Source organism: Pangasianodon hypophthalmus, chromosome 21, assembly GCF_027358585.1.
Source record: "Pangasianodon hypophthalmus isolate fPanHyp1 chromosome 21, fPanHyp1.pri, whole genome shotgun sequence".
Lineage (NCBI taxonomy): Eukaryota > Metazoa > Chordata > Actinopteri > Siluriformes > Pangasiidae > Pangasianodon > Pangasianodon hypophthalmus.
In genome coordinates this window covers 4,579,416-4,603,216 of record NC_069730.1, presented here as the reverse complement: position 1 = coordinate 4,603,216, position 23,801 = coordinate 4,579,416, and the positions used below count along the sequence as shown (strand labels likewise).

The 23,801-nt window shown below is 37.9% G+C and overlaps 1 protein-coding gene across 2 annotated transcripts in view; it reads right to left on the bottom strand.

The window, feature by feature from the left end:
* The window catches only part of LOC113543006 (SH2B adapter protein 2), a 31,521-nt gene extending 19,861 nt beyond the window's left edge, over window positions 1–11,660 (bottom strand). Inside the window, exon 1 of one of the 2 annotated variants that reach the window (XM_026940914.3) lies at window positions 11,285–11,660. The gene's annotated coding sequence lies outside the window, so the exon portion shown is untranslated. The remainder of the gene's footprint in view (window positions 1–11,284) is intronic. The other variant, XM_026940916.3, reaches the window with a different exon arrangement.
* Window positions 11,661–23,801: the final 12,141 nt, after the last annotated feature.

Sequence of the window (23,801 nt, the reverse complement as noted above, 5' to 3'; positions counted from 1 at the left end):
TATAACTCTCCTCCTAGCATAACACGCAGTTACCTTGAGGTTAAATACGTTAAGAAAATAAATACGCTAGAATCCCAGGTCTCTTAGCTGAAACTTTGGCCAATGACTTGCTGACTTTTTGTTGAGGGTGCAATCACGATGTGCTACAATGGAATTTTGGTTAGAAGAGGATAATAATTATAAACCTGAATTTCACATAGTCTGTGATAATGCTATTAAACTGTTAAAATAACCCACCACGTGTTATCACATTACATTAGCTACCACTTTTTAAATTTCCAGGGAACAAAGTAAGTTTCCAGGGAACAAAACTTGGGATTGGGCAGCACATTGGAGCTTTTACTTGCCTGGTGGGCTAGCTAATGTTTTTATGATTTGTTTACTGCTGAAATATTTGCAATAGTTGCATATTTATATCCACAAGTTTCCTTTGGGTTGATACTGGTTGTACGGTCCTCAAGCGAATCTATCATCTAAATCTATCAAAGTATTTTACTTTCCTCTTGTAATTTAGAATAACCTAGCAGTTTCTTATGGCATAATAATAATAATAATAATAATAATAATAATAATTATAATTATAATAATAATAATGGTGTTAATGAGAAGTTTGTTTCAAGATGTTTCAAGGTGCGTTAATGATAAAGCACAAGAATTTGGTATTGATCAATGGTTGTGGTGGTGTAGTAGAATTGGCTTCAATGCCAGTTGATGATTGATGATATAATGGTAAAAATAAGTAATAAATTTGATAATAATTTATTTAATGATGAGATGCTCCATATTAAATATCTATTTGAGCATTTAAGCACATCTCAACAAAAGGTAACAAGGCTTTCCATTATTTACATTTTAAAACTCCTCAAGCACCTTGACAATGGAAGTGATCAGTTACAAACACCACTTGTGTGATGAAAAGTCACATACGTTAAATAAAAATAGACGAACAACTCTGCATACAAATCCTGGAAACTGCCATGGATTCCTTAAAAGAGCACTCCATTCAAAATCTATCATCTTCTACCTTATCCCGCACTTCCTGTTTGAATTTCCAGTAATTTCCTGTTTGCTTCCTATTCAGTAGCAGTAGCTTTCAGTCTATTGTCCAAAATTAGCGACAACAGAGATGTTAAATGTAGTTACCGACATGTACACATCCAGATGTGCTAAAAATGGCAACACCATCCCTCAGGTCTGAGTAGAAACCGAGCCAAGTGGCGTAGGAAGGGAAACGCGAACATTTTCAGAATGTTAGCATAAAGCTAGCTAGGCTCCTCTGCAGATTAGGAAGGACATTGGCAAAAAGAAATGTCACCTAAAAATGCTCGTGTGACTAGCAGGCATTTAGCATAAAACCATTTGCATAAGCTCTAATGCTCTGTGACTTTCCTGGCCAGAATTAATTCAATAAATATTTTCTAAATGAGAGGCCTGTAATGATTTACTCAACATGATTTATTTACTACTTATTATGATTCATTTACTATGATTTAGCATGCTACCTAAAAAGCAAATGACAGACTACAGATCACTGAAAATGGAAAATGGATAATATTATACCTGCTTAGCATGAGCACACTGGCTGTTTCAGATAGAATTGATCTCATGCTTTTGTTTTGGGTTTTAATCTATAAAAATGCCTGACAGACTGTGCTCCATATTGAGTTTTACGAGCATCAGTTCTGCTGTAATGAAATTCTCAAGGGTAAAACACATGAACAATGGAGAAAAAGTGGGGCTCAGTGGGACTAGTGGTCGAAGTGGGCTGAGTGTGACAAATTGTCTTCATTGATTCTGTTAAAAGAGAAGGAGAGGATACACAGACACTCAGGTGTGCGTACAGAATGTCCAGACTTTCTCACTACACACTGCCATGAATCTGTAAGCTGATATGACAAGCGTGTAAGCGAATGTGTCTGTGTATACACTGAACTTTGCTTCTTCAATAGTCCTGCTCAAAACTTAACCCTTAAAGTCCCAGGAACCATTAGTGGGTCCAGACTTACTTCCTCACTCACGTAACTGGATACCATTTCTATTAGATCCACTGTAGTTATTGAATAATATGCTTTTAGGAAAAGATACTACAGGTAGAAACAACAATTTTAGTGATGTCAGTCATTTTTTCAGATCTTTGGATAAATTAATAAATCTATACCATGATTTTCTTAAACCGTAGCAATAAAAATATTCAACAAAAATGCTTGTTTCCTGCAGACTAATAATTCATAATTATTATTATAATTCATATTTTGTTATTATAACCAATTATCTATCAGAAATTCCTTTCAGGGTTGTGAAATACTACAGAGGCGGGAGCCTAGGTAAAGGAAATGATGAGCTTTGTCCAGGTATAGTAAAGTCACAGATTGCCCGAAACCCAGGATATACATTTAACCATTTAAGTTTAACAAACACCCAATGCTTATAAATTTTAACAAAGGCACACAAATCCTTACAGCGCAGTTTGTTAGACAGAAAGACATAGAGAGATCCCGTGTTGTAAAAGCGCTCATGATGACTCATCATCTCCCCAGCCAACCAGAGGGAATTCTGGGATACTCTTCCCCATTACAAAACATTTATGAGAGTGAGACAGAGAGACAGAGAAAGTGCCCTACGCTATACCGCAAAGCATCTCGCATTAATAACCATAAGCCTTCCCTGAGGAGCTCTCAGATCTACAAGCTATATGAATGATGAGGCTAGTATGAGATGTACCTGCACATCATTAATGATCCTGCTTTTAGTTTAATTTGAAGATGGAGTGCAGTTTAAATAAGACATTAAATAGTACAATGGAAATGAAGTAGGATGTAACTGAGAAGGGGGTATGGTGTGTAACTGAGAAGTGGTTAGCATGTTTGCCTCGCACCTCCAGGGTTGGGGGTTTGAATCCCTCCTGAGCCCTGTGTGCACAGAGCTTGCATGTTCTCCTCATGCTTTGGGGGTTTCCTCCAATTTCCTCCCCCAGTCCAAAGACATGCATTGTAGGCCGGTTGGCATTTCCAAATGTCATGTGTATGCAATTGTGCCCAGCAATGGGTTGGCACCCCCATCCATCCCCTGCCTTGTGCCCCAAGTTCCCTGGGATAAGCTCCTCTGACCCTGAGTAGGATAAGCAGTTTGGAAAATGGACAGATAACTTTGAAAATTGAACCTGTGGTATATACGTAAACACATTATTAGACCACACACCTTTTGAGCCTGTAGTATATATGTAAATACATTATTAGACCATAAGGACAAAGAGTTTTTAAGGTTCGTTACATGAAATCCCAAAGGTACAAAAGACATACAACTGAAGGTACCATTGGAAAGACGAGCAATGGCACAGATTCTTTTTTTTTCTAAGAGAAAGGGCAAACAAAGAAAAAATTGCCATCAAAGGCAAAATAATGGTTATTACTATGAACTTATGAAAACATATGAACTCTTAATATATAGTTTTTCTAATACAAAATGAGCCATTTTGCTAAATGACACATTTACATAATAATATGTTCCTTAATGTGTATTGTCCCTATTAAATAAATAAAGGAAAAAAGAAAGAAAAAAAATGCCCTGTAAAAAAAAAAACATCAAGGTTGCATTAAATGAGAAAAAAGTAAAATAAATAAATAAATAAATACATAAAAATAGATAAATAAATAAATAAATAAATAAATAGAAATGAAAATATGTTTTAAAAATGTTTTATATCAAATGCCTTTTATGAATTGTATTTGAACATGTATTTTTCACATTCTATACATAAATGAATTAAATTCTTCTTCTTATTATTATTATTACTACACTTGGTCTAATCGGTTTGAGACTACGTATACTACTAAGCTGACGTTTCTCTCAGTAGGAACAAAGGGATGAAAAGGCTTTACTTTACTTCTAAAAAGTAAAATAAGAAGGAAATCTGAAATAGTTATACTGTTAACATTATATCATACTCGTACAGATAATGACACAAGAAATGTTGCCTTCCTATAAAATGTAAAAACACATACATCATTTTTCCACCGCGTTAGTTTACACAGTGATATACTGATCACCATGTTGTTGGGTTGTGCTTTTATCATACTCTGAGTTTGTTATTATGTTCCACGTACAGGAACTATTTAATGCTCTATCCACAGTGGGCTGTAATAAACTGGCCTGAAAAACACAACAGGTTTGAAGGACGGCCGTGTTCAGAATGACCTTACTCTGAGGTCAGCACTTAACAAGATCAGTGTGGTGACAGCTGGACCTCTGAGGCATTACACACACACACACACACATGTAAACTCATACTGAACACACGGCACTCCATGTGCATGAAACAGAATGGTGCGAGTAGGGAATAAAACACAATCCTCTTATAGCACAGCAATTTGACATCGATTACAATTTTTATATATTTAAAAACAACATTTATCCATTTGTAGTTACATTTAATGTTGGGGAACATCCAAGAAAACAGGTTATTTCCAGGTATCTATTATACAGTATATAGCCGCTGTAATCCATCCTTCCTTCACCAGCTTCTCTTTTATTCCACAAAAACCCCTCCATCCTGTCAGATACTTGAAATTACAGCTTTACCTCTGACTGCTACAAAGCACTGACACTGGAGACTCCTTCAAATGTTAAAGTAATGTCTTCTCACAAAAACCTTCACCATATCATTAATGACAAACATTTATCTGTTTATGTAAAAGTCCCTGTGTACGCTGTTAGTATAGAATACAATTATGTATTAGAACAAGCACGTTAATATAAACCTGTGATTTGCCTTGCAGCTGAATTACTCTACTCTGATAATCCTACATGTACAACATAAATGGGGCCAGTAGTGGCTCTGGGTCAGCGGTTAATATTCTGTGCTTGTAACCTGAAGCTGTAAATCCCAGCACTGCCAGAGAGCCACTGTTAGTTCCTTAAGAAAAACCCTCGATTAACCCTTGACTGCTCAGCTATGTGCTTGGCCTGGATTCTGCTATACTTGTATGTTGTTATAATGATTGTGACACATAAACAAATGTAACTGTAAGAAAAATAGTGTAACTGCTGTGACAACATTGTCGTTTGATCAGGGTCTGAGAAAGTCGTCCTGTGTCACAGAAACGGAAATGGGAAAGTCAGTGACTCTGTGTTTATCTGAAACTCTATATCAGCTCAGCCAACTTTCCACCAACACCAGAAACAGGTCTTATGAGCAGGATTTTTTTTGTGCATCAGTATTTTTGCCCTTTTTACAAGTGCACTTTAGGGGATTGATCACAAATTGATCATTTGAGGTGGAAAAATTCTATCTACCAACAGATCGTTGATCTAAACTCTGCCTGAAGCTACACATAAAGCTGATACACAGACTCAGAACGATGTCAGGGAGATGAGTTGTAGCAGAGACAGAATGAGTAGAGACAGCTCAACTGCTTAAAATATGAATGGAGCTGTGTGGCAGCTGTATTATGAAACTCCCATCCCTCCGGTAAAAAGAAAAAGTAAAGATGTTAGCAAAAAAGCCCCGGCTTATGAGATTCATACACTGACACATGCACAGATAGGGCGCTTTGTTTTGTTAGTTATGGGGAATTCTTATGTGAGCCACAGACCAGACACTGTTTACACCAACGTGTCAGATTTTAACTGTGATTTCAAATCTGTATCGATCCGTTTCAGGTATATGGATCTCCACGTTCAAGTAGATATGAGCCTGGTCTCGTATGACTGAAAATAACTGCCTGGGAGCATCGCCAAGATGGCCGCCGAGTGGACAGACTTTACTAGACTTTGGTTGTAGTTATTGAATGGTATTTATATGAGTATGAATGGTGTTTGAGTTAGAGTCATTTTGGCCCTTAATATTAAATCTAGCTAATTCAAACAAAAAGTGACACACCAATCCAATACTGAGTATCAGTGTCAGGTCTGATTCTGGCCTGAGATGCTGGACTGGCATCTAATCTGATCCACTGGCATATTTTATGCCATGAATGTGTGATTTTAACTGACATAACACAGATCATGCATGCGAACGCAGGACACAAATTGCCGTAATGCATGTTGCATTACACCTGCGGTCAGCCTGGTTGGCATGGTTACTGAGAGGATGTCAGGAATGGACTGATATCACGTATCAGCCAATAATTAGAGCTTTGATCATCAATGTCAAATAGAAGAGAATAAATGGGATCAGTGTATTATTACAAATCAACAATTTTTAATAATAATAATAATAATAATAATAATAATAATAATAATAATTATAATCCAGACCCACCATGGCCCTCACTATGATGAAGCGTTTACTGAAAACGAATGAATCAATGAATGAATGATAACTACATAAGCAATAAAAATCTATATACAGTTATCCAAAAAAAAACAACTGATGACTTCTTCTCAACAAGAGGTCCGGATAAGTGGCTAAAATAGATTCGGTTTTTGTCTTTTTTTTTTTTTTTTGCTAGCTGAGCAAAGTGAAAAGAGAAAAGAGGAAGAAGAATGAAAACCCGCCAGCTTTGAGGAAGATCTTATGAGCAAAGTGTAAGATCAGTGCCTCTCGGGTTTACTGTGAATGGAGAGAATAGAAAGTTTCCAGAGTTGGTGCCTAATCTGAAAGTGGAAGCTTTGACCTCAGAACCGGTGACATCAGCAATCTGAGGATGTTATTTCATAATAACTTGGGCAAGTTATTTTCAGGACCACATTAAAGATGTGAGCAGTCAGAGAGGTTTTGACAATTAGCATTGAAAAAAATGTAATACTAAAAAAACTACGAAGAAAGAATCAGCGGACCAAGAGAAAATATCCATTTCCTGACATCATTCAGAATACATGTGTATAATAAAAACATATCTCTTATACTACAAGAAATTGTGCTGCGTATAGATACTGAAAGATTTGTCAATGGATGGTAAAATATGTTGTCGAATCAGGTGTATAACCAACATGGTTATTCATTTTCTTGCTCAATGCATCAGAACATTTGTAAATTTGTTTATATAATAGTAGAAATTGAGAATAGTTATTTTAAAATGTTTGCTAGTTTCCTGAGCTCCAGTTTGTTTTTGTGGAAAAAGGGGTACGCTTGGGATAGTTACATTTCTTTTGCTTCCTAAAATGGACCTGGAACCGTTTCTGATAGGACAACTCAGTTAAACCTTTTACTATTTGAACTCACGGCTTTCCAGTCACCAGCACAGAAGCTGTATATGTTGTGTGAGAGTTTATGCAGCTGCTGCTGTGTGTGATTTATAGCGTACAGCGAAGTGATCTGGGAATTTACACGGCCGGGACGTAAGGAGAATCTATTATTCCAGTCTACATGTATAACAATCAATGAGAGAACAGGAAGAAAGAGAGAGGCATGTTTTTATACTCGATCCCAGCTGCTAAAACAATCTGTGTGTGTGTGTGTGTGTGTGTGTGTGCGTGTGTGTGTGTGTGTGCTTGTGTGTGTGTATGTGTGTGTGTGTGTGTGTGTGTGTGTGTGTGTGTATATGTGTGTGTGTGAGCAGAGCCCTCCAGGGTCGTGCGGGTGAAAGAGTGGAAGTGCAGACAGGGGGGTCTAATGAAGAATCCAGAGTTCATCATTACTGTTACTGCTCAATCACTGACCTCACATCAGTCCACTCACACAGTGCTGAGTGCAACCACATGACCTCCTCTTCCTTCTGGCTGATCTGAGATCTGCAGTGACCCTCAGAAGGTCACAGTAATGGGCCTTAACAGTTTCATAATCGGAATACAGCAGTCTGCGTGTCTGCTGAATACATTTCTGCAAGCTGATATCCCTGAGCGCTGCAGAGAGGAAGGCTGGCTGCATAGTAGACCTTCGTGCGTGTGTGTGTGTGTGTGTGTGTGTGTGCGTGTGTGTGTGTGTGTGTGTGTGTGAGACTCAATTTCCCATGATGCAGTAAGTTTTGCAGAGGAGACGTCCAGGCTATGATGCTGGTTCAATGCCCTTTAGAGATAAATAATGTTTGAGAGATAAACATCCTTAAACTGTCCAGTAAAGCCATCTTTATTTTACTCTGAACACAAAAAAGTGATTTTAACTGCTTAATGTTTGTTGGATTACATATATATATATATATATATATATATATATATATATATATATATATATATATGTGAGATTGTTTTAGCAGCTGGGATCGAGTATAAAAACATGCCTCTCTCTTTCTTCCTGTTCTCTCATTGATTGTTTTATATATATATATATATATATATATATATATATATATATATATATATATACATTATATATATATATATATATATATATATATATATATATATATACCATTTAAAATATTATTCCATTTAAAACATTTCTCAGTATACAAAAATGATTATGGGCTCAGTTTGTGACGTCATTTCACAAAAAAAAAATCTTAACGTTAGCACCAGCATTCCTAATGATAGTTGTAAAAAAAATGACAATGTAAATCAAGACTCCACTACTAACATCCCACTTGTGTTGACCTACAAATGAAAGTTTATTTACAATCAATACAATCAATTAACTAGCCAGCTAGTTTTTTAGGGTAGCATGACGATATGGGGCGGGTTTTAATTTGCATATTCATGCATATTCATAGACCCAGGCATTTTTAATAATGGTAAAGGATTAAAAATGTCCTTGGGCTATTTTAGTAGTTTTGGTACATTAAAAATTTTATTACTGTACATAGATTAGTACACTCTGAGTGTTCTTTAGTTTAACACATGCTCACACACACACACACACACACACACTCTGTATTTCTATTTTGGAATGCAAACGTACACTCACAGAAAGCTTACAGAAACAAACTGCTACTCGAAGTGTGTAAACGGAAGAGAGAAGATATGTAGTGGCATGCAAACACCCCAGGGATGTGAACACCAGCGTGATTTCTAAGTTTAGCTCTGGCCATTCGGGTGTATGCAGCTCTGTTACAGTAATGCACATGGCATAACACACACACACACACACACACACACCCATACACACATGCACACACACAAATACAGATGTCTGCTTCCAAACAAAATCTTAAGCATGTGTCCAAAACACAATTCTAATCACACAGACAAAAAACCTCTCTGTCTATCTTTCTGTCTTTCTCTTGCTTTCTCTCTCTCTCTCTCTCTCTGATGCTCTCTCTCTCTCTCGCGCGCGCGCGCGCTCTCTCTCTCTCTCTCTGTGCTGTGAGACAATAGCATATCCGCGTCCAATCAGATTGCCAGGTCAAAGGCAAAAGATTTTTATCTCCAATCAGAAAAACAAAGCCAGAGACACAGAAATCAGATCCTAAATTCCCTCTATTCACCTTCCGTGTCCATCTCAGGATCAATACAGTCGCTCCGGAAAGGTGGAGGCTGTGAGGACTGAGTCATCAAAGCAACCACTTTGTTTTTTAGCCAAGAGAAAAAGGAGGTTAAGGTTCTGGATATTTGTGTTTGTTATTCTGGTACGTGTTATCACAGAAGGCTGCAATATGTAAATGAATCTGTGCTATTATTATTTTCCAGACGAGGGCTTCTGATTAAATCACAGCGTTTACATCATCCAAAAAGTAAGGAATAAACCCTGTTATAGGAAACTAATCAATGATGACATGGTGTAATGTGGCCTAATATGAAGCAGAGTTACTCTTACTAATGCAAAGTTGATTATTTTCCAATATCAGCATGTCCTGAAGCGTTTCATTCCCTTTATACCACAGCAATTTGCCTATGATTACAATTCTTTAATTTATTAATGAACAACATGACATACTTTTTAACCATTTATGGTTACATTTAATGTTGGGGAATCTCAGAAAGGCAAGTTAGTTTCTGTTATCGCTTACATTATAGCAGCTATAAGAGTCATTCCCAGACTCTTCTTGTTTCTTTTTCGAAATTACTAAACCAACCAAACAAAAAAATGCAAATCTGTCATGTTATGGAGAAAACGGAAAGCACACAGACCACCGTCCTGACGACTTTCCCATGGTGGAAAACTTACTGACTTTTACAAAGCACTGACACTGGAGACTCCTTCCATTAATGTTAAATAAACATCTCCTAACAGAAAACATCACCACATCAATGATTGTATGTTGTTAAATAACAACACTTTTTTTTTTACATCCATTTATTATTAGGCTTGGTTTAAGCATCCCTTTGAACTAGCTGTTACTATAGAAACGAGAACGAATTAGAACAAGTGTGTTAATATAAACCTGCAATTTAAATTCCAGCCGGATCTACTCAGAGAAAATTAATCACAACTTTCTGACCAATCAGATTCAAGAATTCAACAATGCTGTGGTATAATTTATAAATACCACATGCTATTCATATAGTATTTAATATTTGTGTTACAGCTCAAGTCACAGATTTACAACAATGTCTAGATTTGCGATTCATTAAAAAAATAAAAAATAAAAAATAAAAAATTGGTAAGGCATCACTGAGGCATTGTGGGAATCCCGTCCGACCCTGGATCAGAGACTGATCCAATCACAACTCTGCTTAGATCTTAGATCAATTATCATTATTAAAGTCAAAAATGTTGGTGAAGGGGGTATTTTCAGCACTTGGCAACAATGAGCATCTATATTTATTTGACAGATGAGATGCCCATAACCAAGCATAGCCTTATTGACTTGTTTGAAGAGATCTGTTTATAAAGATTAGCTTGAATTATAGTTGCTGTTTATTTAAATGATGATCAGAAGTGTTATGGTTACAACCTGCGTAGGATACACAGATATTTCCAGCAAACAGCATTTCCACTGATGCGCTCCTGGTTTCATGAATGAAACCTCTCTCTCTCTCTCTCACTCTCTCTCTCTCTCTCTCTGAAACATCTCTTCTTAACCGCATCTTAAAACAAGGCTCCCATTTTAACATCTTCTCATCTCAGTGGGACGATTATTATTCCGATTATTATTCGGAATTCCTGGAAACGGCATGTTTGTGCAGCTCGTGCAGCCTACTCACTGACCCCACTACGCCTTTCCCCCTAACAGAATTAGTCAAACAGCTCCTGTACACCTCCAGCCCTGATTAGCCTACACTGTGCGAAAATAATGATAAAAATAATCGATTAATACGATTATCACGAATGCGCTTCGGAAGGAGAGAAGGTCTTGGAGCGCAGAGAAGCACCGACACCTCTGCAGCTGCACCTGAGCCCCAACATCTGCTCTACTGACCATCTAGAGCTCGTGCTTTCTAAGCCGCGGCCTGATTAATCGAATAATCGCTTGCCAGTAGGCTGTATATGACTTCCAGCAGCGTTCATCCCACCCGCCCTAATGCTCACCTCACCTCGGATCCGACTCACTGCATGACCGCTGCAGCCGGCAACCTCCACACCGCGTTTCCTCAATACCCCATGATCACACCTAGGCAGTAGTCAGTATCCGTTATCAGATTCCCGGATGATAATGAGTAGGAGAAGGAGAAGGAGGAGGAGGAGGAAGAGGAGGAGGACGTCAACAGCGCGGAGAAATAGTCTACAGGATCTCCATGTCGCTCCCCAGGCGTCCGGAGACGCACGAACCGGACTGAGATGGGGGGAGAGGCGCTCTGCTCTGTCCTCTGTTTTACACCGATTCTCCTCCGTGCGTCTTAAAGGAGCCGTGCACAGCCAGGCGCGTGCTCGTCCTCCTGGACTTGCTCAATTCCGTCCCAAACCCTATACACACACTCTTCCCGCATCCGCGAATCAGACTGCACTGTGTCACGTGGGGGCGAGGAATTAGATTTAGGATTAGCGCCAAATCTGGATAGGACAGGCGCAGATAATTCATCCTGTCTCTCCTCCAAGACTTGGGATTTCAGAGATGGAGGAGCCCTACTTCTATTAGTGCTGATCAATTTACATTATTATATGGAGTTCTGAACATTATGGAAGTGTACTTTTATTTTATTTATTTATTTAGTTAGTTAGTTGAGGATTTTAGCAGGACGTTTGTACAATTATTCGAAAATCTGAGATGGTATTGAATGTATGTTATTGCATCCTAAAAATATAAAAAGCCTATCAGATTCCAGGATGCAAATACAGCCCATGAAGCACTGGTTTATTCAGGACAGGGGGCGGGGAGTGTGGAATCTGGCGCGTTTTTATTTGCATATTAATAGAAGCTGCCATGGTTGATGAGCATAGGCCGAAGCTTCCCACCACTGATCCCGGCAATTTTTTTTTCACACAAGACAGATTCCGGGTTCTTGTGGGGGCGGGGCTCATAATCACAAGCTTGTGTAGAATTTAATAGAAGAATTTCTTCCAGACCGTAGCTCAAATGTGCAATTCCATACATCACTGTACTGGTTTTATTTATCAGTAACCATCATAACTATTTCCTGGCATCACAAAAGTAAAAATAGGAAGCAGTGTAACAAGCTGAAGTAATCATGCTACGCGGTGTGTGGTCCCAAACGTGGTTAGTTTCATTCATGATGCAAACCATGCTGTGGTTCTAAAGGGATCTCCCTCACTTGAAAAACAGCATTCACACTTCACCAATCGTACTGAACTCAAGGCTCAAACAGCCCGAAGTCCTGAAAAAATGGCACGTGTGTTTTCCCTGCTCTAACTCAAGGAAGGGCTGTTAATTAGGGCTGCTGATTAGTTAAATCAATTATAGGACAAGGGGGTACTTCATGACCAGGGTTAGGAACCTGTGGCATAGGCTACAGATTTTTTGGGAAAATCATTATTCAGTTTAGAAAAAGATATATAAATCTTAAAAAAAAAATTCGAATTACTAAGACATTGGTATTTGGGGCAGATGGAAGACTTTGGTGATTTCCGTTGGCCTTTGTGAGGTCTTTATTTTATGAGATTAAATGATTTAGATTGGTGTTTTGGAAAATTTAAAGCTTGTTGTTGTGAAAACCTATTTATCACCAAGGCATCATTAACTAGTATAAATTCCCTTCCTCTGTCTTTCAAAGATACAACATCAACATAGAGGTTTCTTTTTGGCATCCACATCAGTTTATTTCCTGTTTAAAAATGCTCTATGGCAAAGTATTTTGGACTTCGGTAGAACCAGGCACAACAGCACCAACAACGGTTGTAAGAAAAACACACAGAAATGGGATCAAGAAGCAAAAGGCAAGACTGGGGCTGATTTCTTTCTAGCCCAGACAGTAGATTCATACAGCCTCACTCATCAGTGACAGTCACGTCAGTCATGTGATGACAAAGAGTGACACGTCGCCTAGATCTGATCTCCATTTGGGCTGAAATTATTCATCCTGTTTTAATGACACATCCGTAACACTTCATCAGCAGTGACTGAGATGCACATGTGAAATAGAGTTGCGTGGGTAATGAACGTGAATGTTCAACCTGTTTTTTTTTTTCCAAAATGCCTTTGGAGGAGAAATTAAACGTAGATAGAATTAAACTAAATGCACATTGTCTAATCAAGGTACAATGCACCCAAATGGACAGATGACAGAACTGTAAGTTTAGTCTTTTTTTTTTAGTTTGTGATGTTTGGTATTGGGAGGAAACCCAGTACAGATGTGAAACACTTAAAAAAAGAAACAGAAATCACAATTACAGCTGCTGATCAGTCTTTACGTGTTTGTGTATAATAGTTTGCATCACATCATTCTTATTATGCCATCAATAAGACCTCGTGATATAATGCATTGCTCAACACTAACAGATTTGTTATTCAAGCTAACAATAGATATTAGATTTTATCCCTCCCATCTAATCTGACTCAATTAAAAGATGAGCTGAATTTTTAAGCCTGACACACATGAGAAAACTAGCAGGGGTATAATAGCATCAGCGTGGAGCGAAGCCGTCACCCCCTCACGCTTTCTCATGCCGTGGTTTCTAATACATTATCCAGAGAGGGGGGAAGGGAGGAGACCAGCTGGGACAGGAGTAGGAGTAAGGAGGAATATCAACCCACCCCAGGGTCTGTGATATTGCCTCATGTGTTTTTCTCATCACATGTGGTTATGTGTTGCACAGCTTTATATTTACAGCCACTGTTTATGCATGGTCTTTGCACGGTCTATCAAAAATAGGCTCCAAGATGATCGTATCGTATACGCTTCATTCGTGGCCTAGAAAGCATGCAAGACACAGTGCTAACCACAGTTCAGGTTCTGTATTTGGATTGGATTCTGTCTTATTTGTAATTTACTCTGGCTGAAGGCCCTTTGCTATGTTAATGTAGCAAATAGCAAAACTCTCGCTTCTAGTCACACTTTTGTGCAACTCAGTTTGTTTTCCATTTCCCTCTCTACTGACCGCAGTCACTCGTTAGATAAGACACCATTAAATCCGTTTGTTTAAGACGGCTCATGGGATTCGGGATTGGACTCTGATGTTTGGTGAGTTACTCTGCACACAATGGATTTGCACACATACTTAAAGAGGTCTTGCGCGTGGCCCGAGTGCTTTCTCAGTCCGATAGCTATATGACGCGGCACGTTCAAAGACACAGCAAGATCTATGAAGAACAAAGTTAAAACAACTGCATGTCTTTGTGGTCAGATATGAAGAGCGATGTTACTTATCTCAAAGCTCTCATGTGGGGTATTAACAGGAGGTGGTATGTCTGATGCAGATCAGTACGAGCTTTATGAACTTTACAGGCTTGAGCAGAGCATACGTCAATACGGAAGGTTTTCCCTCAGGAGCAGTGCGAGTCATCCATTTCCTGGATGAGAAAATAGAATTTTTTCTCTAACATGCTGCAAAGGAGTAGAGCGTGATGGGAAAAAATCACACTATCACACTACAACTGTAGGAAATACAGTGATAAAATTCATGATGTTACGATATTTCCTTCCCAAACCGGCTATTGGTTTGATTTCCCCTGCTTTTGATAGGATATGAAACCTTTTTTTCCTGTTACACTATAGCATAGTCTGATTTTTTATGTGTGTGCATGTGTGTGTGAGTGACAGAGCAGGTATAATGGTATAGCATGGGCCTGTTGTAATGTTCACACCCATATTTGAAATGTTATTCAATATGATTTGATGTGATGTGACGTGACGTGACGTGACGTGACATGAAGTAATAAAATATGACTTGATACATGACTTTAGTGATAGAATATGACTTGATACGAAATGCCATGATATGCTACCATGCTACATGCAACATTACATGATACAATGACTTAATACAACATGACGTGACACAATATAAATTAATACAGCATGACTTGACTTGATACATGATGTGATACAATATTTATACAACACAGTGTGATACAATATGACTTATGACAGGACATGATAAAAAAAATAACTTGATACAATATGACTTGATATGACATGACTTGATATAAAATAATTTGATACATGACATGACGTGATAAATATGACTTGATACAACATGACATGACAAAATATGAAAAGATATGAAAACCAAGACAAGTAAATAAATAAACAAACAAATCCGAGCTTCCACAAGACCTTATTGATCCTTCAGCTGTTTTCTGCCGGAAGGATGAATTGACATCTTTCTGGACAGAGGGGGAGGAAGGCAACACGCACACACACACACACACACACACACACACAACCATGGCAACAGCTTAGCACCAGTTGAATCCATCCAGTTACTCTGAGGTCACTTCATAGTCTCTTCTCACTTCATAAAGGTGTGTATGGCTCTCTAAAAGCTGCTCCCACATCCCACAAACACACACTTTGTGAAAAAGGAAAGCATCTTCTGCCATCATAACCGTCAGCGGTGTGAAGTGGTGTTCTGGCCTCTGGGGACCATCAGGGTCGATATATTACACCTCCCTAGTACAGGATGCAGGATGGTACTTTAAAGGGGACGAGCTGAAGGGGAAGTGTGATAGAAGGATGGAAGAGGAAGTGCCACTCAGCAGATTGTTAGCAAAAAGCACATTAGATAAGTTTGGTTTCATATGTTTTACTGGGACCGACAGTATCTAGGTGTACAGTACGTACACCTTAAACTCAAGCCATAGTCTTTCATACAGCTAGAATAAACTACAGGCCACGTCTAATGTCATTGTGCGATGCAGAGTATTAAATACTAGTCCCTGATCTTAGCAGACTGAAAGCTGATAACTGCGCAAGCATTACCCAGAATCCCAAGGGTACGTGGCAGCCTATAGGTCATATAGTATACTGTCATTGTTATTGTGATGTTAAATGGGTGGGCTTAAACATCCAACCTGCTGTTACTATTCTGAACCTGGTAGGGTGTAGCCTTATAGCCTGGGTGTGTGTATTACACATACACACCTACTGAAAGACAGAGAGAGCCCGTGCACTAGTGATGCTTCCTTTTTGTAAATGCTTCAAGTCTGTAATCATGACATGCCTCTGCCAAATAGCAACCAAGCCAAACAGTACTTAAGACATGTACTTACTTCTAGTTTCTCCTTCAAAGGTATTTTGAATAATTAACGCTCAAGACCGTGATCAATCTTGTTTATGTTTATTACACTCACTATTTTATTTCTTAATTTCTCATTCATTAATGATGCCGTGATTTGGATGTGTCTGTGAAGTGGGCTTAAATAAATCAGCACCGATCTGGGGGCGTGTCACTCTGTGTAATCACCTGACACGACTGTGATTGATAGGCTGCATGAATCTACAGTCTGGGTTAGAAAGAAATCAGCCACAGCCTCACTTCAGAATGCTATACTGTGTATTTTTCTTACAACCATTGGTGGTGCTGTTGTGGTTCGTTCCACAAAATTCCAAAATAATCCACTTCAAGCTATTTGTTAACATATATACTAAAAATTGACCTTTTTTTTTTCTTTAAAAAAATCCATTTTTTCCTTAAAAGCCCTACTAGTCCTTTTATAGCAGTCAGCTCTGTGTTGATCTGTATCTTTCTCATTTTTAGCAAGGTAGCTAATTAACAATAGCATGCCACGTACAGTACGCTGTCTGTCAGGTTGTGTTACTGTATTTATTCCAGAAATCTACAAGATGACAGCAAGTGGCAGGCAGAACCTCAGTTTGATCAGCCAATCGCAAACTAGTTGCAACCTCACCACTAGCCTGTATTCTCTTCTTCAGCTTGATGTAGTGCTTAGCATGATACTGGTTTTTAATTAACTAATTTAACTAAAGGAAATTTTAATGTATTATTCTGTCATATGATCAAGCAAATTCATATTCTAACTCCATGGTTGGATATTCTATATTAAATGTTGGAAGTGAAAAATAGGTTTGTACCACAGGAGCCTGTCAAATGAGGATAAAAGATGTGTATGTGTGTGTGTGTGTGTGTGTGTTTATGTGAAAAATGGTAGTTTAGACACTAAGGTCTGAGATTATGAACACGACAGGAACAGAAGTAGCTGCTGATAGCACACACATCTGGTTGCAGTCGAGCACGACACACACACGTCCTCCATCCGCCCTCTAACTGAGGACAAAGAGACGATCTGTACATGCACGACTGCATGACTCCTGATTTATTTCGTCGTCATCATCATCATCATCATCATCATCATCATCCTCAAAATCATCCTCAAAGCTTCAGCACTGAGATAAAGCAGAGCTGAACATCACTACACTGCACTTTCACTCAACAACTTCTTCTGTTTCTTTTTAATATACCGTACTCCGAAACTCTTTAGGTATTCTAATCATTTTCTTTCTTTCTTTATGAAAGGAAATTTGCTTTTTTTGTATCAAAAATCTTTATTTTTTGCTTATTCTTATATAAGGTTATTTATTTTAATTAGATTCCAATTTGATTATATTTATGTAATTAATGTCATTTATATTAATTAACAATTGATGTATAAATGTAAACATGAAAATAAATTATATATATATATTTTATTATTATAAGATTAAATATATATTTTATTTTTATAAGATATATTGATTAATGTGATTTATTTATATCATTTTTTTTTATTTCCATGATTTTATTTTAGGTCATTTTTTTTATTTCAGGTTTTAAATTTTTGGATCTTATTTCATTTTTTAACATTATTTTTTAATGCAATTTTAAAAGCAATTTGACCTGCATTTTAAAAGTGTGGTTGAGTCGTTGTTTATTTTTATCTAAACTTCATCAACTTTCTGTCATGATTTCTTTAGAATTTTAATTTTTTGTTTACTTTGCATTATATTTATTTTTATTTGATACATGTGCTCATGAATGTAATTCATTTAGTCTGTTTTTTATGTTTTATAATTCATATTTATAATTTAAAATATCATTTAAACACATTTTTCCAGATCTGAGAAAACCCTTAAATCAACTAAAACTGGGCTGTCACGGCTAAATCGACTTAATCCCGCTACGTCACCTCACACACCACGTCAGAAGCCTGTAAAAGTCGAGTGTGACAGCCGCTGTCTCGCTCCACACACATGTACTCGTGCAGGATGGAGCTGTTAGAAGAATAAAGTCTCTCCATCAGCTTTATGAGATGTTTAACACCGGTGGTCTCTCTGAGCCTGGGGAGGCCAAGCTGAGCCTCTGATTGGCTTAGCCAGGTCATACGGACTAATGACTCATCCGCACTCCGTCTTTCAGCATCACACAGAGGACAGCGATGTGACAGGAAGCACTGTTGCCACGGCGACCAGACCAAGCAGGGGTCAACAACAACCTGGGGGTTTCCTGAAGGAGGCCGGTAATATTTCACCTGCTGTGGAGGAAAAATTTATGAACAACAAAGGAAATGGAGAAAAGGAAAGAAATTCTCAGCGAAAAGATGCATTATAGGCATAAAACTCTTATACACACACACACACACACACACACACACACATACAGGAACACACTCACATACACAGTGAAAGAGAGTTACACACCACCACTTGAGACAGTAATCCATCTCGTTCGTGTTTATTACTCACTACTGTATTTTACGTTCGCTTTCTCAATCACTGCTGATGAAGCGATATGGATGTTCGAGAGAAGCGAGCTTAAATAAATTAGCCATGATGGACATAAAATCTCAGGGGTGTTTAACTCATGAATCTACAGTCTGGGCTAGAAAGAAATCAGCCCTAGCTTCATTTCTCATTTTTTTCGTTGCATTCTGTGTATTTTTACTTACAGCCACTGGTTCGTTCCACAAAAGTAAATACACTATAAGCCAAATGTTTGTGGACACCTGACCTTCACACACACATGAGACTTTCCCAAACTGTTGCCACAAAGATGGAATCACACAATTTTATACATAATTGTATGTCTTTGTATGCTGTAGCATTGACATTTCACCTCACTGGAACTAAGAGACCTAAACCTGTTCCAGCATGACAATGCCCCTGTGCACAAAGCGAGCTCCATGAAGACATGGTGTGTTCAGGTTGGAGTGGAAGAACTCGAGTGTCCTGCACAGAGCCCTGACCTCAACACCTTTGGGAATGCTGATTATTCTCCAGACCTCCTCACATGACATCAGTGCCTGACCTCACTAATGCTCTTGTGGCTGAATGAACACAAACCCACACATATGGGTGTGATGGTCTGATGTCCACAAAACTGTCCACTGACAGTCCATTTTATTTCATCATATAAAATGCATACTAAAAAAACAAACAAACAAACAAACAAATGCTACCACTTTGTGTGCTGTGTGTAGGTGTGCTTCAGCTAATTGTGCTAATTCACACCCCAAGAGTGCTAACAGATCTGCTCATCGACAGGCTGCAGTGACGAGGCGGGTTTTAAAAGCATGGCCTCATCTGCAGCTCTTCTCCATTTCCCGCATTTACAACCCTGTTCGTCTCCCACAGGTTAACAAATGACTCGGGGCTAATTGTGGTAAACAGTATAACAGAGAAGAGTGTGTGTGTGTGTGTGTGTGTGTGTGAGAGAGAGAGAGAGATAGAGCGAGTGAGTGAGTGGGTTTATGTGAACAGGATAGTGCCTTCCTTACTCTTTAATGAAAGTGCTAAAGCTCAGGATGACGGTATGCGTTAAAAGGCGACTGCATGAATTATTCAGCCGCGTCCAAAGAGCTCCCGCTGTTACAGGCCCCCCGCCTAGCGCAGCACCACAACACTGTAAAGGACACGCTTCCTTTTTATCCACAGGCTAATGTCACTAACAATGAACACAACACACTGCTAGCTAGTTATGACTGGCATGTAATATATTTTGTTTAAAACTGCTATTCTTACTTTACACATGTAGGTGTTAATAATAAAAGACACCATATTTTGCTCTTCAAATAACATTACAAAGTAGTTTTTTTCTTCTAAGAAGAAGCATGTGTTGGCCTTTAGCCTCTCAGATGGGATCTAACTGCATAAAACCACAGCTAATGCACATCAGAGAGCAACTGAACACACTAATTTCACTCTTGTGTACAAAATAAATAAATAAATAAATCTGTCAGGAAGGTCATCCTTCCTGCCCAGAAAACCGGTTATGACATTGTTGGTATTTTAATCCATGAACACTTACGGCAGTTGCACCACTCAGAGGCCAAGTAAGGAATAAAACCCAATGGGGTGTACTGTTATAGGCAGCTAACTGGTGACGGTTACTAATCGGTTACTGCTACCACCCCAAATTAAAAAAACGGTTGAAAAAAGTGTTTTATTCCTCTTATAATACCACGCAAATTTGCCAACATTTAAGAATGACGCACCATACATTTTATCCATTTACAGTTACATCAGCTATAAACACTCATTTCCTCTTGATGTTAATAACACAAAAAATACACAGCTTGTCTTATAACCAAGAAACCTCAAAGTGTATACTCCTCTGTCCTAAACACGTTCCCATGTCTGAAGACATACTGTTACAAAGCGCTGACACTGGAGACTCCTTCCACAACTGTTAAACATGTCCTTCCAAAGAACTTCACCATATCAATGATTATATGTTTTTCTTTGTTAAAGAACAAACACGGTTTTAATTGGTTGATTATTAGGATTAGATTATGATCCATAAGTTCCTGTGAATGAGCTGTTACTATAACGTATTATAATGAGAGCATTAATATAAAGCTGTGATTTGCTTGCAGCCAGAACTACTGTCTGAGCTGCTGCTATAGAAAATGAATCAACACCTTCTGACCAATCAGAAGGCGTTGATTCATTGAAAAGAACATACTTACAACCACTTTACCTAAAATGTTCATTAAATGAAATTAAATGTTTCTACATTTTAAAAAAATACTATAAAGAGCAGTAAACAGTAATAAATGAAACAAAGTCAATATTTAGTGTGATGACCCTTTGCTTTAAAAAAGAATTAGCAGTCTCAGGTGCAGTTTTATAAGGAAATGAGCTGTAAGTGTTACTGAGCATCTTGCAGAAGCAGTTCTTCTGGAGACTTTGACTGTCACACTTGCTTCTTATTTTTGCAGCGAAACCCAGCAGCTTTCATTATGTTTGTTTGTCTGAAAAGTGTCTCTTATGTGATATTCTGCTTCCTTTACTGCCATACAAACATTGTTCTGTAACATTCAATTTTGTGCTGGAAAACTGATGTTTGGAATTTAAAATGTTTTTGTACTGACTTGATAATGAAAGAAGTCAAAAAATACAAAAATTACTTTTGCACAGTACTGTACACACACACACACACACACACACACTTTTTTTCTGTAATATTTTCCAAAAGTTGAGATTATATGCGGGAGACAATATGGTGGAATGCTGTAGAAAAAAGGGTTGTGACAAATTTTGAGTGCTGCTGATTACCAGTTTAATCTTGCAATCCCACATCTAGTAGCTTTAAACACTTATGTCCTCAAAGGAATTAAACACAACCATAACATCACTTCGGATAAACATCGCTTCACTTTATAACTCATATCGATTGTTTATGACTAAGAGAAGGTGCTTTTATTGATACTAAAATTAGACTATGCAATTTTTTTCCTTTTTAAATCCGAGGCATTAGGACTTGGTTTACAAACACGAGCTTTGCAAAGAGCTGCATTAAACATCTTATGGAAGGCAGAATGTGATTTCAGAGGGTGTCTTGTGATGCACAGAAGTCAAACAAACCATATTTGGAGCATTTTTAATGCAGCTCTGGAGGACGAGGCACTTCAGCGATGGACAGTGTTAGTAAACATCAGTCTCATAGCTATGTAGGTCCATGAGAGGACATGGGCCAATTCTCTGCTGCTTCTTTTCCTTCTCTTTTACGTCTGTTGATGTTTCCTGGTTAATTCTGATAATTAATCAGCACTACAGTAGCTAACAGACTAAAGGTACCAAAAGTAAATTTAGTCACATGAGTTTATAAGGAATATATTCTCGCGGACTGTATGCAGCAGCAAGCTCACATCGCCTGAAATGTGATATTCATTATAATTAACCTCACAAATCTGATATTTCAATGTTTTATGACGCATGCTGTGGTAACGCTTAACATTAAATTATTGCATTAACGGTAATTGTTAACATCAACTAATGATAAATGTCTGCATCAATAAATCATAAATACTGTTAAGTAAGTAACAAATAAGGACTGAAACACTTTGGGCTGTGCTGTTTTAGGAAAATAATCCATGATGGAGTGGTGTGATGCAAACTGACAGAAAGTGCAGTTACTGTTACCTCCCCAAGGTTGATTATTTTCCTACAACAGCATGTCATCAAGTGTTTCAGTCCTGGTATATCACAGCAATTTGCCAATGATTACATTTATGACTACATTTTATATGAAGTAAAGAATGACACGTCATTACGTATAATGTACAGTATATAATGCATATAAGTATAATAATGTAATTATAATGTAGTTAATAGCTGCTAATTGTTAAAAGTAAATAAGACAGTTATAAGTTAATGAGATAAAAAAATAGCGTGTTACAGAGAAACTCCTCAGTCCTGAAGACTTTCCTGTGGTGGAAAGCTGAAAGTGTAATGTTACCTAAACACACCTGCATTTACTATTGTTTATTCAATCAATGACTAAAAATAAAGTTCACATAAATGAGCAAAAACATTACAGCATGTTCTGAAAAGTTGAAACTCACTGAAATCTGGTCTCCAGGTGTAAATAATAAACAGCAAACATCTTCCTTAGATATGAACGTTGATTAATGCAGCTATTAATTGTTTGTCTTATTTGTTTTAATATTTAAACAAAAAAACATCTATTAATACTGGTGTTAGTTACTTTGCTGCTGTTATTAATGATGTATTTATCTGGTTTGTTCTAATTGATTTTATAAATAATGTCAGTTAAAGGAAGCTTAATGTGAAGTGATACCATGCTGTAATATTATAAAAGTTTCTAGAATTATAATCATGTAACATCGAGGGGAAATGGGTGGCACGGTGATGCAGTGGGTAGTGTTTCTGCCTCACAGCTTCAGCACCTGGCGTCCCATCCAGCGTAAATTCCTGCCTTGCGTCCAGTGCTCCTGGAATAAGGCTCCAGATCCACTGAGACTCTGACCAGGATAAAGTGATGATGCTTACTGATGAATGAAAGATACCTCAAAACTTCAGAACACTGTCTTGTAAAAGATAAGCCTAGTCTCTTTATTTCAGGCTTCTGTTTATTTTTTTGTTTCAGCCCTGAAATTAGCCCCACCCCAGTCACCAATTCCCCTTTAAAGCCAACTCATTTCACATTTTACTCATTTTGCAGATGCTTTTATTGAGCTGAGCAGATGAAGATTAAGGGTCTTGCTCTTTAACAGGTTTGTTTGAGGCTGAAAGCTTGTCAGTGTTTTGCCTCACACGCAGCAGCGGGCACAAAAAAAATACAAACTGCTGCTTTAATATGAGTTTAAGATGAGGATTATAGAGCGTATATAGATAGATCCTCCATTTTAATACATTAATGCACAAAGCTTTATTTAACAAAAAAACAACTAAAAATAACCACGAATGACCCA